The sequence below is a fragment of the Pan paniscus genome, chromosome 8 (assembly GCF_029289425.2).
Source record: "Pan paniscus chromosome 8, NHGRI_mPanPan1-v2.0_pri, whole genome shotgun sequence".
NCBI classification, from domain to species: domain Eukaryota; kingdom Metazoa; phylum Chordata; class Mammalia; order Primates; family Hominidae; genus Pan; species Pan paniscus.
This window is the reverse complement of record NC_073257.2, coordinates 106,119,626-106,137,495: the sequence shown is the minus strand read 5'-3', so window position 1 is coordinate 106,137,495 and position 17,870 is coordinate 106,119,626. Positions and strand designations below refer to the sequence as shown.

Sequence of the window (17,870 nt, the reverse complement as noted above, 5' to 3'; positions counted from 1 at the left end):
AATGGGGTTGGGAGGCCTTACCAATGGACTGGGATGTTCTTTCAGAAACAGGAGCAGTTCTTGCTGCTGCACTTGCCTTCTCTCACCTCACCAAGTCCTCACCTCACTGAGGTCACGGCTGAGCTACAAGGCTGTCAGACTCTAGCTTGTGCTATGGAATTGAGAGAAGCAATGGTGGAGCCTTGGTCCATGAGTAAAATTTCCTCCCGTTGGTTAGATCCACAGTCCATCCAGCCCACGGCTTGTCTGGAATAGTGGAGTCAAACAACTAATGCAATCGTTTGTAGACTTTAAAAAAAAAAAAAAATAACAACTTTTTTTTGTCCCTCACAAAGGAAATCTCATGTAGAAGCCCAGAACTTTCAAGAGATAAGAAGTAGAGAGACTCTGGTTTAAAGAGAGATGACAGAAGCCCTGAATGTCCTCTCTTCTGCTCCCCCAGATACCTTCATGGACTACAGGGCTGTACATACGGTTAGACTCCTTGGCCTCAATATGAATGTCTAAAGACTCCAAGCATCCTAACTCCAATTAGAAATCCAGTAGCAATGTATTACCATGCAGTTGTCTAAAACCTTAAAAAAAAAAAGCTATTTAAATTGTCCATCTTTTCACACTTTTGGTTACAGAGTCCACTGTTTACTAGCCCCATTTGGAAGTACTACTTACTACCTTTCTCTTGTCCTAAACTCACTCTGCTGTAACTTCATGGGGTATCTTTGTAGTTTTACACTAGAACTATTTATGACTTCAGAAACTTTGCTCACATCCTCCTCCTGTCTTCCAGACAGACCATTCCTAATCTGTTTAGTCTGTTCTCACTGGGGGATTAAATGCAATAATGTATGTAAAGCACCAAGCAAGGGGGGTGGCATGAAGGAGGAGTTCAGCAACGTCTTGCCTTTATCTTCCTTTTTCTCATCTCCTTCATCATTTAAAAGGCTCTTCTCCAGTTTTGCTTTCCTTTGTAATTCTTTGTTCCTTTCTTAATCACACTCACTGCTGTGCCCTAAATAACGGATACCAAATGGGGTCATCTTTAACAACACAGCCAAATACTGAGGCTACAAACATCAACCCAATTAGCACCACATAAAGCGTCACCACTGCCAGCAACAGTCAGAACTCACTCTTCTCTAGGTAGCCTCCGAGACTCCTTGATGTGAATATTGTATCAAAGAAACTACTATGGTTTTATATAATCAAGGAAGCAGAGGGGAGAGGGAAGGAGAAAAGGGTGTTGGGGGGGGAGGGGAGGGGGGGAGAGAGAGAGAGAGAGAGAGAGAGAGAGAGAAACAAGAGAAAACATGAGCACCAGTCAGTTAACAAGGAGGATTTGATATTATGGAGCAGCAGGGGAAGAAAAAATACATTTACTGTGCAAAAAGAGAGGCATAGAGGCATGACAAGCAGAGAATATGAGCTCCCAGAGAGGAGAGGACTGGAACAGTTAAGAAGGAAGCATTCAATTCCCGAATTTGTGTGCAGAGGAAAAGGGAATCATGGCAAACTGCAAGACACTATTTGTGGGAGGATAAATTGGCAAACTGCAAGACACTATTTGTGGGAGGACAGCATTTTGGGGGCCATTTATCAGTATCTATCACAGTTTTAAGTGTGTATACCCCAAGACTCAGCAATCACATTTTTTAGGAATCTGAATTACAGAAATATTTAGCATTACACACATAGATATATAAAGATGCTCACTCCAGCATTGTTCCTAAGGGAAAAATCTTGGGAATAACTGAAGTGTTCATCAACAGGGACTGAAAAAATAAATTATGGTGTGTATCCATACAAGAGTATACTAGGCAACAATGAAAAATAATGTGGCTGTGATATATGTAAGAGATATGTGTAGGAATATTTATGGAAATATCTCAAAAATATAGTAAATTTAAAAGGCATGTTGTAGTATGTATAATTTTGGTTTTAAAATTATGTAAATATACTAGTTAACATAAGAAAAGCATCTGGAAGAATACACATTATCTAAATTCTTTTTGAAGTGGGTGAAAAATTGTTACTTTTTATGTACTTCCAGACTGTTGAAGTTTATAACTAAAAATAAACCAATAGGAAAGCTAGCCATGCCATAGTGGCTACATGCATGGGATGTGAAGCCACACTTCCTGAGTTTGAATCCGAGCTCTGCCTCATCTTAAAAGTGTGATCATAGAGAGGTAACTTAACTTGTGGCTCAATTGCCTTATTTGTAAAATGGTAATAATGATAGTACCAACCTTATAGGTTTGTTGTGTGAATTAAACGAGTTAACACTCATAAAAAGGTGAAAAAAGGCTTGGCATAAACACTCAATAAGTTGAGTATTTATTGGTAAACAATACATTTTTACCTTAAAAAAGAGCTATTTGGTTGTTTAATTAGCAGAGGACAGAAGGGAGGAAGTGAGCAAAATGGGAAAAGATTAATGCCAGATGATAAAGGGCCTTGACTACCAAGCTAAGAAATGGAGATTAATTTCTTTAGTAGGAAATGAGGAGCCTTTCATTCATTCAACACATATTTATTGAGTGCTTTCAGTGTGCCAACATCATTCTAAATGATTGGGATACATGAGTGGGAGTGAGTGAAGTGGACAATGGCAGCATTTTAGAAAAGGACTAAGGTAATCAACACTACTTTTTGAGAACAATGGGTCTGTGCCTTAAAAGTGTTTTGTGTGTGTGTGTGTTTGGGGGAGATGATCAGGACGATGGGGAGGCGCTATCAGTCAATGTATTGTTTGGGTGAGTGGTGATAAGTGCCTAATACACAAAGCGAGTACAGGCCTGAAGCCTGAAGAGATATCTCTGGTCTGAGATAACTGACAGGTGATCCCTGGTGTCTGGGTGTTGACTGAGGCTGGAGGGGTCAGGTGGGGAGCTGTGGTGGGCAGGAACACCAGCTTTTCAGAGTTTACCTCAACACTGTCCAACTCAGTTGGCCTAGAGTCAGGCAACCTGGTTTTAAGCCCATGTTCACCACCTTTGATTGGAGGAACCCAGGCAAACTGCACTTCTCTGGGCCTCAGAATCCTTCTATAAAATGAAAGGGTCTCCTCTGATTATTTCCAAGGCCCTCCATCAGCTCAAACATGCTATCATTTTCATGGCATCACAAAGAGGCGAATGAATGGGGCTTCCTTCCTCATTTCCAACTGATTATATTCCAGACTCAAAAGAGAAACGAATAAATAAAACATAGGATTCAGATGTGCAGGATAATATATGAGAAGACTGTTTACATTTGCTTCCTTTTTGAGAAAGCGCATGTTGAATTTTAAGCCAAATGTATGTGTCAAGGTTTGAAAATAGGTTACTCAGATAATTTCATTCCATATGTGCAGCTGCTGTTCTAAAGTATAAACCACACTCGTCTAGTAAAACCATCATCTGTTCTATAAGGAATATGAGCATTCATCTGACCCTTATTTTTAGAGTGAGAGGTCAAATGCACAAGAGGTGAACTGTACTTGAGTCCACCGTGCCAGATGCAGATGGGGGACTGAAGGCCAAATATAAATCGTAATATCTGAATTTGTGGGTATTTAAATTAGATGGCTTAGAAGATCAAAAGAAATAAATCCTGGAATATCAAAGTGGCAAACAGAAGCCACAAAAGGCCATCATTCATTTGGTTCATTCATTCGACAAATCACTCTCACAAAATCAATCATCAAAATAAACATGCTCTGACTCATTTCCCATTGCTTATTGTAGTTAGGTTTCTTTTTCTCCCCAGGGTCATGGGATACATGAACTTCAGGCTTAATCTCTGTGTGAGAAAAACAGCATGAAGATAATCAACTCTATGTCAGAAGAAATTGGCAACACTACTAACCACGAGTAATGCACACCGAAGGCAAGCTACCTGAGCCCTGATCCCCCACCTGCCACTCTAGCGATGTGATTTTGGGCCAGTTAATTAGCTCCTTTCTGCCTCACTTTCCCCTTCATAGGGTTGTGAAGAGGACGTTACTATTTGTACACTGTTTTGAGCAGTGCCTGCTGTACAGTAAGGACCATATATGTGTTTATAAAATAAATCTTAGTTGCTAGAGGCAACACCAGGCAGCTGAGAGTGGCCGCACATTGACTCTCTTAAAGAACACTTCCTCTCTTGCTCATCCTACTCAGCTCATAAAAGTTCCAGGGAAAATCATACATTGGACAAGACAAGGATCAGCTGTTCTTCATTTTTACTTAGGAAGGCTAAGAGGAATTTACACTGAAAAACCTCCTGCAAGGATGGCTGAAATCAAAATGACATTTCTCTTTAAAAAGGAGATAGTTTGTTGGTAGACCCGAAATGAGAATGTCCTGGCCTGGTGCCTACTAGCCTTGAAGTCTGTAATTTCAAATGACTGTTTGCTTGAGTTATTCGAATCCATTTTATTCTTAGCTGTTTTGGTGTGTGAGTTGCACTGTGTGTGCATGTGCATGCACACACACCGTGTGGGTAAGGATAGAAGGAGGCAAGATGCTTGAGTTTGCTTCATTTTAGCTCAACACTTAGAATTGCCTACAGCAAATTTCTTTCTTCCTTTTTTTTATTATACTTTAAGTTCTGGGGTACATGTGCAGAACATGCAGTTTTCTTACATAGGTACACACGTGCCATGGTGGTTTGTACAGCAAATTTCTTGAGCCTCAATTACTGAAACTGAAACATGGCACTGATGTTAATCTAAAAGAAGAGAAGGATCTTGACAAATGGTCTTTTGGGTGCTTTTTTTCTGGATCAAGAACTATTATTCAAAGTGGCTGGGATAATCTGTTTTTACAATGATTGCTCTCTTGAAGGCCAGAGGGCTGCTGCCACTCCCCTGGCTTAGATGCTTTCTCAGGGTGTCTGGTAGCATCAGTAATTAACAGCACAAACACTGGAGTCAGGCCCAAGGTTCAAGCCCTAGCTTTGCCATTTATCTTGTAAAAATAAGCCTCAGTTTGCCGATCTGTAAAATGGTGATAATGACAGTAACAGTATCTGTCGTATCAGGTGGTTGTGAGGAATAAGTAGAAGACTCAGAAACTCAGCATGATGCCTGACAGTCAGCGCCTAATAAACAGTAGATTCACAGTAACAGCTGTTCTTGTCCCCAGGTGCCCCAGTGAAATTTTTGGTATATCTATCTTTAGATTGTGATGGGCAGTTTATTAGTTAGTTTTTATATTGGCTTTTAAAATCTCCAGCAAGAACTCTTTTAAAACATGCCATCTGCCTCCTCCACTGTTTTTCTTCTTTGAATTTTTAAAAAATTTCAAAACAAACCAAACTATTTTAAACTATGCCTGAGTGGTTACCTATTATTCATCAGAAGAGATTCCAGGGCTTTTTGTAGACGGATTTCACATTGGGATGCTTTGGTCAAAGAGCCGCCTGTCCCATTCTGTCTTCCTGCTGGATAGCCCCTGGGAATGGGTGGGCTTCTCATACGACCCGTCGTGGCACCAGGATGAGGAGCTGGGAGGGCAGCCCAGGGCTGGGGTGTGGAGGATGCAGACAGGATAGCCATGGGAGAGGCGCTGGCACGAGTTCTGGCCTAGGCCTCTCTGATAACCAGCTGTGTGGCCTTGGTCAGGTCACTCAAACACACTGGAATGTATTGTCCTCACGTGTGACATGAGTTGCCTAGCAATGGGCAAAGCCAAGAAGACAATCCACCCAGGAGGCAGATGGCAGACACATTGTTCACCTTCACTAGTTATCAACAAAATGCAAAAGGGGACAAAGGTATCATTTTAATATTTATTAAAGTAAAAACTGAAAAACAATAATACTCAATGTTGCTTATGTTTTACATTACCGTGAGCACAGCATTGGTGCAACTGCTTGGGATTGGAAAACACAACTTAGACTATGTCTCTCTCGTGAAAGAGAAACTGGTACACTTGGGTGTGGTTCCTCATCTCTGCAATTCACTAGTTTCAAGGCTCAATGTTTCTGAGGCTCACTGGAATATGGGGCAAAATGGGGATTAAAAACAATGCCCCCTAGACAGGTTGTTGTGAGGTCTGTGAATAATGTAGATAATGGGCATAGCCTAATGCTTGGCATAGAACAGATGCTTATTGTTGCTACTGATGTGACAATGCTGATGCCTGATTCAATGCATCTGGCTCATGTTATAATGCCAAGGAGAAAAAACCCATTTGCCCCCCTTTCTCAGATTCCCTGTCAGAATCTCACTTCTCAATAGGCAGAGCAGAGAGCTGCCCATCTGCAGCCCCACTCATCCGAGTGGTTCTGACCCATAGCCCCTGTGGTCCCCAGGCAACTCTGGGTACATGTCCTGGGTACATGTCTCCTATCACATGCCCACCACCGCACAAGAGATGCCAGTTCTGCCCAGCCCAGGTGGCATTCACTCAGCTCTACAAATGGCCTTCCGGGCCAGACCCCTTCAGTGCCTCCACACAGAGCAGGGGGCAACATCCTTCCCGTGCCCAGAACCTCTGCCTCCAAAGGCAAGCCAGCCCCTCCAGAGAGCTCAGGCTCTCTGACTCACTCCTGCTGCCACCACCACTCCGGCACGTCTTCCTGTGCCAGCCACTGGCCCTGTATTTACCGAGTAGCTCACCCCACCGACAGGAGGTCGCCTGTGTCACTTGTTTTCAAATGTCCACTTGCTTCTGAGGGGGGTTTTCTCCTCTTCCTCAGGTTTCTTCTTTGATTCATTTCTTGTTTGTTGGTAACTCAAGCCCAGTGTAGACTAGAATTGCCATAAATTCTTTATCTACTCAATATCAAAGATGTCTCTTCTTAAATGCTTCTTTGAATTATTTCTCAATACCAGGTTCTGTCTCTGTTTCCATTTTGCAACCTAATAAGGACTGAAATCTGTTTTCAGTATTACTTTATTTTTTTTCCTCAGCTTTAAAAATATTTTCAGAGAGCCAAAGAGCTGAGGAACTGAAAGGACTTCATTAAGTCCTCATTTCATTCATGAGAACACTGAAGCCCCGAGGGGTGAGCCATGTGCTGTGCACACAGGGGTGAGGTGCGCAGGTGAGAGACTGCTAGGAAGTACTCTTCTAGTGCCTCGCTGTCTCATGCCCCATTTCCTCATAAGCCTCACGCCGCCTCGGCAGGGCTTCTGACAAACAATGACCATATTTCCTCTGTGGAGAGCTCTGAGGGGCCTGTGGATCTGCAGAAATAGCTCCCCATAGGGGTCCCAAACCCATCATGGACTCACTCCTCTCTCTCACTTCTAGGCTTCTGCAAATGCTGTTCCCTCTTTGTGGTAACTACAGCTAAGTCACACTCCATCTCTAAATGCTTCCTGGAGGAAGCCCCATCTGAGCCTCCAATTCCAGACAGGGAACCCTCCCCTGTGGCCCCTGCAGAAACTTGTATGCCCTCCAGAGCTGGTATTGCTCACCAGTCTTCCAACAGGCCATTCCTGTTGCATCCATCTTCCATAGTGGTCTGCACACAGTATGAGGAAGAGCAGACACAATTAACTCACACCGAAGTGTTCGTGACTTGAAAATCTCTCTTACCTGCGGGAGGACCCGGCGAAGAACCAAGAGAAGTCAAGAACTGAAGTTCTTCCATTCCCACCTCTGCATCACCTTCCCTGCTTTCTCTTTCCCCAGAAAAGACTCAGTCAACATCCCAAAGACCAATGATTTCATTGTTTTACACCAAGTATCCCTCCTCTAAATTTTTCAAGAAATTGGGAATAAACTTCTTACGCAAGAAAATTTTGGGAGCAAAAGCAAGTAACCAGCCTAGATGAGCACATCTAACCTCTCTCCTCTTGATTCTCACATGTATTACCCAGGGTCCTGTTTCTGCAGAAAGGAGGGAACCCTTGAGAACATTTTCACTATGTCACTTTAGCAGCCTAACTCTGTGGTACCCCTGAGTTAGGGAGGGTGAGGGGGTGGTGAAGACTGCAACCCCAATAGAAGCAGGGAAGGTGACATAGAGGTGGGAATGGAAGGACTTCAGTTCTTGGCTTCTCTTGGTTTCTGCCCTGGGTCTTTCTGGCACTATCTTTCCCTAAAATATTTCATCTAATTCCCCAAACATCCCTGGATAGCCTATATCATAAAGTCCTTTATGATCTCTGTTTTACCTGGAAAGAAAGTGAGATGCAAAGAAGTTTAGTAACTTGCTGAGACCACAGGACCAGACAGAGGTTGTGCTGAGACCCGCCCAGAGCACCAGGCTCTTCATCACAACCTCTTTTTGTAATTTCACACAGTCTTCTTAATGGCATCAGGGGTGCACATGTGTGTTCTCCCTGACCATTAAACCCTCACTGGCATTAACTGGACAAATAGGAAGTTTAAAGAGGGTATTTAACACCCCATTCATCTAGTCTCCCTGCTTGAGCTGCTCCCCCATCCTAGAATGTGCTTTTATCTCCTGTGATAACCAAAGACCCACTGGATCCTCCCTGCCCCCTCTCTCACCATAAGGGCCTCAATGCAAGTTAATGTCTCCATTTTCCACATTCCTATTATGTTTATAGATGGTTCTGTACAATTTCATGTTTTACAGACTTGTTCAACCATTGATATAACAACAACCATGAAAACAAATACTTTTGAGCATTTGTTATCTGTTGAGTACGTTTTGTCTTAATTTCCATGATAATTCCATAAAGTTGATATGATAGCTCCCTCCTTATAAACAAGAATACTGAACCTTGACATATGTGTTTGAGAGAAATAATATATCTTGGCAGTTTAAAGTTTGAGCTTTGACTTTGTCTGGGTTTAAATCCTAATTCACTAAGTAGGTAAATGTATGCAAACTGCTTCTCTAAGCCTCAGTTTTGTGATCTGTAAAACAGGGTTGCTGAGAGGCCTAAAATGAGGTAATGTGTATGAAGTACTGAGCACAGGACTGGCATAGAGTAAAGTGCCCATTGACTGCAGGCACTTAATATCAGAAGGAAGCAGGGTTTAAAGTCTAACTCCAGGGCCCATGATGCCTGCTTTTCATATAATCCTGAAGTAGGCAGAGTTTTTCCTCGCTATTTTAAAGAAGAGGAATTAGGTTCAGAAATATAAAGTGACTTGTTCACCAACACCCAGCTGTTAAGAGTCAAGGTTGGGGTTTGAGCCAAGTGTAGCTTTACTTGACTTCCCAACACTGAGCTGCCTATGTTAATCTGTTAGTTTCATGCAATCTTCTTTCTTCCAAATTCGTGATAAGCTCCTTGGAGCCAAGCAAAGGCACTTCCACTTTGCCTGCATTTCCCAGATGGCCTGGCACAGCCTCACACGTGCTGTGCTCTCAATATACCTCTAGTAAAGAAAATCCTTGCTGCCCTTGCACAGCCTGGCACTCAGCTCCCTAGAACCACGAGCAGTATCAGCTATGGAGGACTGAGAATCCTAAAACAGAAGGAATACAAGATAGGTCATTGCAGAATTACCTAACAATTTTATGCCTGTTGTATTCGTAAGAAGTAAGCCTCAAACAGTAACTCAAGGTGTTCCAAAGAAAGCTGAATGTCGTACAGGTCCATAGCCACAGATTCTTCAGTAAGTAAAGAGTGTATATAAAGAGAGAATAAAAAGAGATAATCTATTAGAGATGAAAAGATTCACAAGACATATCAGTCAAATGTAATATTTGGACCTCATCTGATTCCTGTTCCAAAAACCAAATATTAAAAGCCATTTCAAAGACAACCAGGGAAGTCTGAATATAGGCTTGTCATTAAATCATAATTCGGAAATATTTATTTAGGTATGATAATATTGCAGTTCTCTTTTTTATGAAGTCTCTATTTATTAAAAATATACTAAGAAGTATTTATGCATGAAGTGATATAAAATCTAGGATTTAAATACTCCAGCAAGGTAGAGGGGAAATACTCCTGAGGGGAGATTGATAAAACAATATTGGCAATGTTTATAAATGTTGAAGCTAGGTGATGGGTAAAGAGGGGGTCATTATACTATTCTCTGTATTTCTGTGTTTGTTTAAAATTTTACAAAATAAGTTTTTGTTAAAAAAGGAAGGAATGGTGAATCCCCAGCAATCTTCCGTTTTGTTCTGCAACTACTTGTCTTCCACGAGAGTTCAGTCTCCTTGACGACATGAAAAGTCATTCTCTTCCTAAGGGTCCTAAATGTACTTATCCAAGTGAGGGCTAAGCAGCTGTTGTGAGGACACCTCACCTGGACCATTCTCCAGTCCCTTCCAAATCAGGCTACTTCAGACTGACCTTGTCACTTTCCCCAAATATCCACACTGTCTCCATAATCTCATCTCTATCGCCTGTCCACTGCTGTAGGTCAGAAACCTCAGCACCACCTTTGTCTCTTTCCTCTCCTTCAACCCCTAGGCCAGGCAGCCAATGCTACTTTGGAGCATGACTCAGATGACACATTTCCTCTCCATTCTGTCTGCCCCAGCTCTGGCTAAAGGCTCAGCACCACATACTTGGACGATGGCAGCAGGCTCCTGCTGGGTTCCCTTATTTTGACATTTTTCCTTTCTGTGCAAATAGCTGAACTTTCCAAAATGCTAGACCACCAAGCTTAATGCTTTTACTTGGAATCACCCATTTTGAAACCCATTTGTTACATCCCTGTCTCAACAGGGAGTACATCCACCTTACTACCTTTCATAGCTCACTGGATACCTTCCTTAATCATTTCAGAATAAGTCTGGTCACAGCTAGACTGGAAGCTCAAAGGGAAGGAGGCTTGTCTGTCTACTCTACATCCTGGCACTTAGCATCATGCTTGGCACACTGTTGTGGGTGCATAGTAAATATTGGTTGAATAAAGGAATAGATTTATTAATGAATAAATTCTGTGAAAAAAAATCATTTTTCCCCCTTGATGTGTGCCTGTGTGGTGCTTTCTTCAGCACAGGTCCTAATCTTTTCAACACAGCATACCTCCAGTGCATGATGACCAAATCTTTAAGAGCCTCTGGAGGGAGACATAATCTCCCTACAAAGATAATTTTCAAGTAAAATCTAAATAAAAGATATTCTAGGGTTTCCCTTCTTCCATATACACAGTGTAAACAAACCTCTATTTATAGGTCGAGTAGCCTTAGCTTTAGCTGTGACTACACATGAACTTGGTCTACCCATCCATGTCTCTGGTCCTCAGTTTCATCATCAGTTAAAGGAGAGGGGTAGTTGGGTAATCAGTGTGATCCTTTCAGTTATAAACTTCTTGGTACTTTCTTTCATAGAAGCCACAAAGCCTTATGCCCAAAATGTCATTATTACCTAAGTATAGAAAGTTTCCCTTTATTACAATTCCAATTGCTAGCCTCATGCGGAAGTCAGACTCGCTGATATGAACGTTTCTCTCTAGAATTCACCTTCTTATGGAGTCACCTTCATCCCTCTGCTCAGCAAACATGTCTCTCCTATAAGCAAATTCAATGAGGAATTTTTCCCCTTTATTGTTGACACAGTATCTCTTTACAACGGTAAGTTGTGCATCTTTTCAGCCTGTCTTCATAACCATCATGTGATTTCATGCCCAGGGCAATCAGTTGAGACAATCAGGTAGGGTTTATGGTTGGTGATATGGTTTGGTTGTGTCCCCACTCAAATCTCATCTTGAATTGTAATTTCTATAATCCCCACATGTCGTGGGAGGGACCTGGTGGGAGGTAATTGAATCACGGGGGCAGTCACCCTCATGCTGTTCTCATGATAGTGAGTGATTTCTCACGAGATCTGATGGTTTTATAAAGGGCTTTTCCCCCTTTTTCTTGGTACTTCTCCTTGCTTCGACCAGGTGAAGGACATGTTTGCTTCCTCTTCTGCTATGATTAAGTTTCATGAGGCCTCCCCAGCCCTTCAGAACCGTGAGTCAATTAAATCTCTTTCCTTTATAAATTACCCAGTCTTCAGTATGTCTTTATTAGCAGGGTGAGAATGGACTAATACAGCTGGTTTATCATTTTGCAAAAGAATCTGTTAGATAAGCAACAGATTTACTTGTTGCTTGGTCTTGAGTGTGTTAGCAAGTGGAAGGTAGAGGTACCTAGTCTCCATATTTTCTAAATCCTGGTTCTGGAATCTTTAACATCATTCCATACTGCCCTAGGAACAGGCAGTGGGACAGCTGTGAGGGTAAGGAGAACTGGGGTCCTTGCTTTTGAAGCCATCTCAGCAATCTGGGAATGGGCAATGAAGTCACGGCCCAAATAAGGATGTATGTAGATCACAAGAAGCCCCCAATAACAGCTGAAGATGACAGCCTCCCTCAACTCCAGATCTGCCTTGTAGCCTGAAGACCCCTGATGATATCGTCCTAATGGCCTGGGAGCTGGGCCACAAAAAGGCCCACTGGCCTGGATAGTTCCTCCAGAACACAGAAGTAGAAGGAACATGGGCTTCAGGGTCTGACAAAGGGCTCAAATCCCACCTGTACCCCTTAATAGCTGTATAAAATCAGGCCTGGTCCTCATCTGTAAAGTGAGGAAGACACCACCCATTAAGGGTTTTCTGGGAGTATTAAGGGAAATAGCTTACTTGAAGTGGCTAGTATGGTGCTAGGCTTTAATTTTCTTTTCCCCTACCTTTTAGTGCCTCTCTCTCCTCTCCCATGCGGCCCTGTGGCTGGTGACACACAGCAAGTGCTGAATGTCAATCATTGTTATTAAGAAATTTCCAGCCTGGGAAACATAATGAAACCTGATTTCTACAAAAATTACAAAAATTAGCCAGGTGCAGTGGTGCATGCCTGTACTCCCTGCTACTCAGGAGGCTGAGGTGAGAGGATTGCTTGAACCTGGGAGGTGGAGGTTACAGTGAGCCAAGATTGTGCCACTGCACTCCAGCCTGGGTGACAGAGAGAGATCCTGTCTCAAAACCGAAACCAAAGCAAAACGATTGAAAGAAAGAAAGAAAGAGAAAGAAATTGAAAGGCCCCTGAGGGACAAGGGGATCAAGGAGCCAATAGGAAAAGGCATGCTGCAGAGGGGATCCTACGATGTGAAGACACAAAGTGCATCTTTCTTGAATGTGCCTGTCATTGCATGAGTCCCGAGGCTGACCCAGTATGTGGCCAACGAGTCTCTGCTGGCAGAAATACAGACCAGTCTCTCTCTAGAAAGGAGCCAGCTATAAAGAAAATAGAGGGAAAAGGGAGGTATTTTAAGGATGATTACAATGTATTCTTTGCTAAACAGTTGCCAAAATGGTCTGCAGTTACCAGCAGTTGGAAACAGTTTGTGGAGTAGCCATGTAAGAAAAGAAGTTTTTTTGCTAATAAGTTTTTAATCTTGGTCAAATGAACTTAGATTTAGCTAATCAAAAATAGGCATTGGAGCTGAAAGGGGCAGTTAATTTAGTGAGAATTCTACTTCTATGGAATTAGATATCGATTTCCTCCCCTTTTGCACCCGAGACCACTAAGCCTAAGGATCTCTAAACCAACATCACTCCTCATCTAGTGGCAGCTACGTGCATGAGCACAGCCTCTGAAAGCATGCTGTCAGATGCCGGGTGTGAAACTCTGGCACTTGGGATTGATAAGGCTGGCACCAAAAGGAGCGTCCACCACTGGTAAGAGTAGTTACCCATGACTGACCCAGGGTTTCCTCCCTCTGGTCTCCAGGTCTAGTCATTCCCTTCCTTGACTGTCCTCTTCCAACTTTCATGTGAGGGCTACTCACCTGCAGATGTCTTGTAGGATATGACTTCCTCTAGGCAGTCTTCCTTCACCTCCAGGTCTGCATTAGGAAGCCCTGCTATGAACTCCCATAATGGCCTATTCTTTCTCCATTCATGCACCTGTCATACTCTTCCACAGTGGTTCTCAAACAGAGGCAATTTTGCCTCTAGGAAATAATTGGATGTCAACCTAGTGTTTAGGTTGAGGAACTCTGCTCTCCTGTAATTGTTTACTGGTTTCTCTCTAACACGGTGGCTGTCTTGTTCATATTTGTATCCCCCGTACAATGCCTGGTACATTCTAGGAGCTCAAAAGAAATACCGACTAAATGACTGAATGACCTTCATCTCCACTCCACATCTCTGGTTTACTGCTAGCTTTTGTCCCTGACAAACCCTGTACTTGGCTCTCTGTCTTACCCAGCACAAATCCTGTCTTCCCAGACCACCATCACTATTCTACTCTGCGACACAGAGTGCAGGTCATGAGTGATAGAAAACTAGGGCCACCTGCAGTAAAGCAGAGAACAGAGCACCTGGGCTGCAGACCTAGGCAGAGTCAAGACCACAAGAAATGGAAGAAGGCCTGAGATAAATGGGAGCAGGGCCAGACCACCAGGCAAATTGGGCAGTGGGACTGTGCAGCTAGGAACTCAAAAGCTGATTAGTTTTCAAATCCTTCACATGGCATTTATTTAATTAATGGACACTGACTGTCTGTTTCTGAGGCTGCAGGATTCTTTTCCCCCTTTAGTGAAGTAACATTGTATGATGAATACTTTCTTGCAACTGAGTCACTGCCTATTTGTTTCTTTGTGCTTTTGCTACTGAGTTCACATGAATTATGATAAGCTTATTTTACATGATTGTAAGGGGCTGGTAATTCTCAGCAATTTCAAGAATGAAACGTTCACAAAGACTTTCAAAACAGTGACATGACATGGTTTGGGAATTCAAAATCACAGTTATTGAAAACATTATTTGATTTATTATATTTTATATTTTACATACATATTATAATTTATGTTTAAATAATGTACTGCAGGGAGATAGAGCTGGGCAATTTTACCAGGCAACCAAGGTTTAGGGGGCTGCTAGACTTTCGAAAGTAAAAATGAGTTGCTTTTAACAACAGCTCCATGATTTCACCCTTGAATTCCTTTAGAACTCTTGGATGAAGGCCAACCTGTCCCTGTGATTTATCCATATCCAGTTTGTCAACTCAGTCTAGAACATTCTGTTCATTTACTACTTTTTGATCTAGTACCTCTGCTTCTAAAGATGATTTTGATATATTTTTCTGAAAAGACCAAGGCAAATAATTTATTGTGTCTGCTGGCTCCCTTTTCTATCGCCCAAGGAGTATTCTGAGCATCTGCAAAGGTTCTGCTGGATCTTTGCCTGGTTCCTTCACTTTGATTCCTATAAAAGTCTCTCTTATTTTTGCTTTAATGTCAGTTTCTTATAGAATGCTCCTTAAATTATGTGTGAACCTTTTTACTGGGCTTTCTAGGTGGGTTTCTCTGGTTTTCCAACTGAACTTCCTATTTTTTTCAAAGATGTCTCTTCCTTATTGAAGTCTCTTCCTTATCTTTGCCTTGCTCCTTCACTTCGATTCCTATAAAGTCTCTCTTATTTTTGCTTTAATGTCAGTTTCTTATAGAATGCTCCTTAAATTACGTGAACTTTTTTACTGGGCTTTCTAGGTGGGTTTCTCTGGTTTTCCAACTGAACTTCCTATTTTTTCAAAGATGTCCCTTCCTTATGAAGGAATATGCTCTTCCTTGAGCAATTCTCTTTGCACTGTATCTGTAAATAATAATTATGATCCCAACCTCCAGAGCTATAAGGGCAAAATAAATTAAGGAACATAAAGGATTTCACACAATACCTGCCACAAAGAAAGTGTTTAGCGTCGGTTGTTTATTCTTACTTTATTGGACAAAGAAGGTGGGGTAGGGAAAAAAACCTAGTTCTTCTCACCCGTGCCTCTCAAAATGATTTTTTGAATCTTGTCATATTTTGTGTTTCTGAAAAGGTGTTTTGTAGTTAACCTTTTTTAAAAAAAATTCATTGACAAGATCCTTGAGGTTTATTGACTATTTTTCATAATTACTATTCATGCTTTTAAAATTCTCGTCAGGTATACATTATCTTGGTTTTCTGTTCCTTGCATCAGACCGTTAATCTTACATTTCTTAGGGTTATTAAATTACAGTGGCTCACACACAGACACCTCCCTGTACCTTGTATGGTATTTCTTTTTCTTTTCTGCTATAAAATCATTAGCACAGGAAATGATCATTTGTCCTAGTTCATTCCAGGGAGGTATTTTGCCAATCTACAAGTGAATAAACACTCTCATTATTGCTAATTGGCCTGATTTTTTTTTTAGCTCGGCCAGTCCTATTCCAGTTTCCAGCTCAATCTCATTATCCTTGTCAGGTGACCCATAACCCCCTTCTATTGCTATATTTTCCATTAACTATTGACTATTTCCCTATTTCCACCCACTGGGCCTCTCCTGATGGCATTTTTATGCTGAAGCTCCTTGGATTTCTTCACTACTCTAATACTCTGTTTCATGACCCTGGCTTCTTACTCTTCATTGCCAACTATCTCAAGAGCATTTTCAATTCCTAAGAAACTCAACAGTCTTTTTTTCTTTATACCCCTGTCTCCTACTGTCACTAGAATCCTCAAATTCCACCTGTCTCTTAGGTACTATAGACCACAGTTATATAATGAACTATAGTTATCTTTCTCTCCCCTCTCAATCTACTCCTCACACCCCAAAGAGCCTCAGAAACGGTGTTGTAACCAACTCTGCAGGTGTTGCTTAGGCATACGAAAGTTTGAAAAGCACAAATCTAAAGCATTGTTTACTGCTGAGGGAAGAACTGAGTGTTAGGATGCCATGGAGGAGGCTTTTCATTGTTTACCCTTTTTGTACTGTTTGAATTTTTTTCAACCATGCACATGTCTTACCATTTTAATAGAAATAAAAAGACGAAACAAGTAAAACCTTCATCAAGATCACATTAAGAAGGAAAAGATAATCCATGGCAACTGTTCCCAGATGTTCCTGGCAATTGTTCCTTAATTGTTTACCTGAACAATTTTCCCTCTCTCCAAAATGACAGATAAGGAGAAAAAAGACAGAATGAGGATAATGTAATACACTGACAAAAAATTATATATTTTTTTGGTCTTCTGAAAACATTTGAGGAAAAGCATTTGTAACAATAGCTTGTCTAGATTCCTCTAAAATAGAATGGACACAGCACAATTAAGAGTCTGCATGTTTTAACTCTCGGAATGATTTTCTTTTCCTAAAGATTACAGCTATTCTCACACCTTCTCAAATTGAGGCTCAAGCCAACCTTACTATTAGCCATCCCACTAAAAGAAAATACAATGGTTAAAATGCTAGATTAAAGTAATACAAAACGCAAGAGACTGCTGCCAGTCTGTTTCCAAAAAGAAAAACAGGACGACATAGACTGAAAGGGCTCACCGAACAAAAACAAGAAGAACCACTGAGTGCATAGACCTCGTCCCACTCAACCAAAGCTGGAGAGTCACAGTCCCCTACATCTAATGAAAACATTTGATTTCCAATAAATTAAAGTGATCAGGAGTCCCTGCATCTATCCATCTACCACAAAGACCACAGACATTCACTTCTACCAAGACACCCCGCACCTTCCATAAGGAAGGAGAGATGCCAAATGCCCCCTTTCCACACAACTTTGGACAGGAAAAATGAGCCTGCGTCAGGACACTGACACAATTTCTCATGTTATTTTTCTGAGGGTTGTTATCCATCTCTCAGGGTTGTAGAAGGAATGAACACTTAATTGAAATTTTTAACCCTAACACTCATAAAACATCATATGCTCTTGAAAAGGATTATGGAAATTCGCAGATAGAATTATGTGAGCCATTTCAAGAGTAGTCTTCATAGCTTGAATTCCTTAAACACAGTACTTTGGGATGAAGTTAGCCAAATACAGAGAAACAAAACAGTTTTCAAGTTTTATTCTGGGTTATTTTTAACTCCTTTTTTTTTTTTTAAGAAAAGCAACAGAATTTGGAATTGAGTTGATGGTGAGCAGAAAACTACTCCTTTCAATGACCTCTTCTTCAGCTAATCTTATCAAAGGTCTAATATCCTTTTAATGTTTATAAGTAAATGACCACTCAGATAAACTGCATTACCTTTCCCAAAACTATGGACATT

At 41.5% G+C, this 17,870-nt stretch overlaps 1 protein-coding gene across 6 annotated transcripts in view; it reads right to left on the bottom strand.

The window, feature by feature from the left end:
• The window catches only part of PLCE1 (phospholipase C epsilon 1), a 337,648-nt gene that overhangs the window by 223,698 nt on the left and 96,080 nt on the right, over positions 1-17,870 (bottom strand). The window lies entirely within an intron of this gene.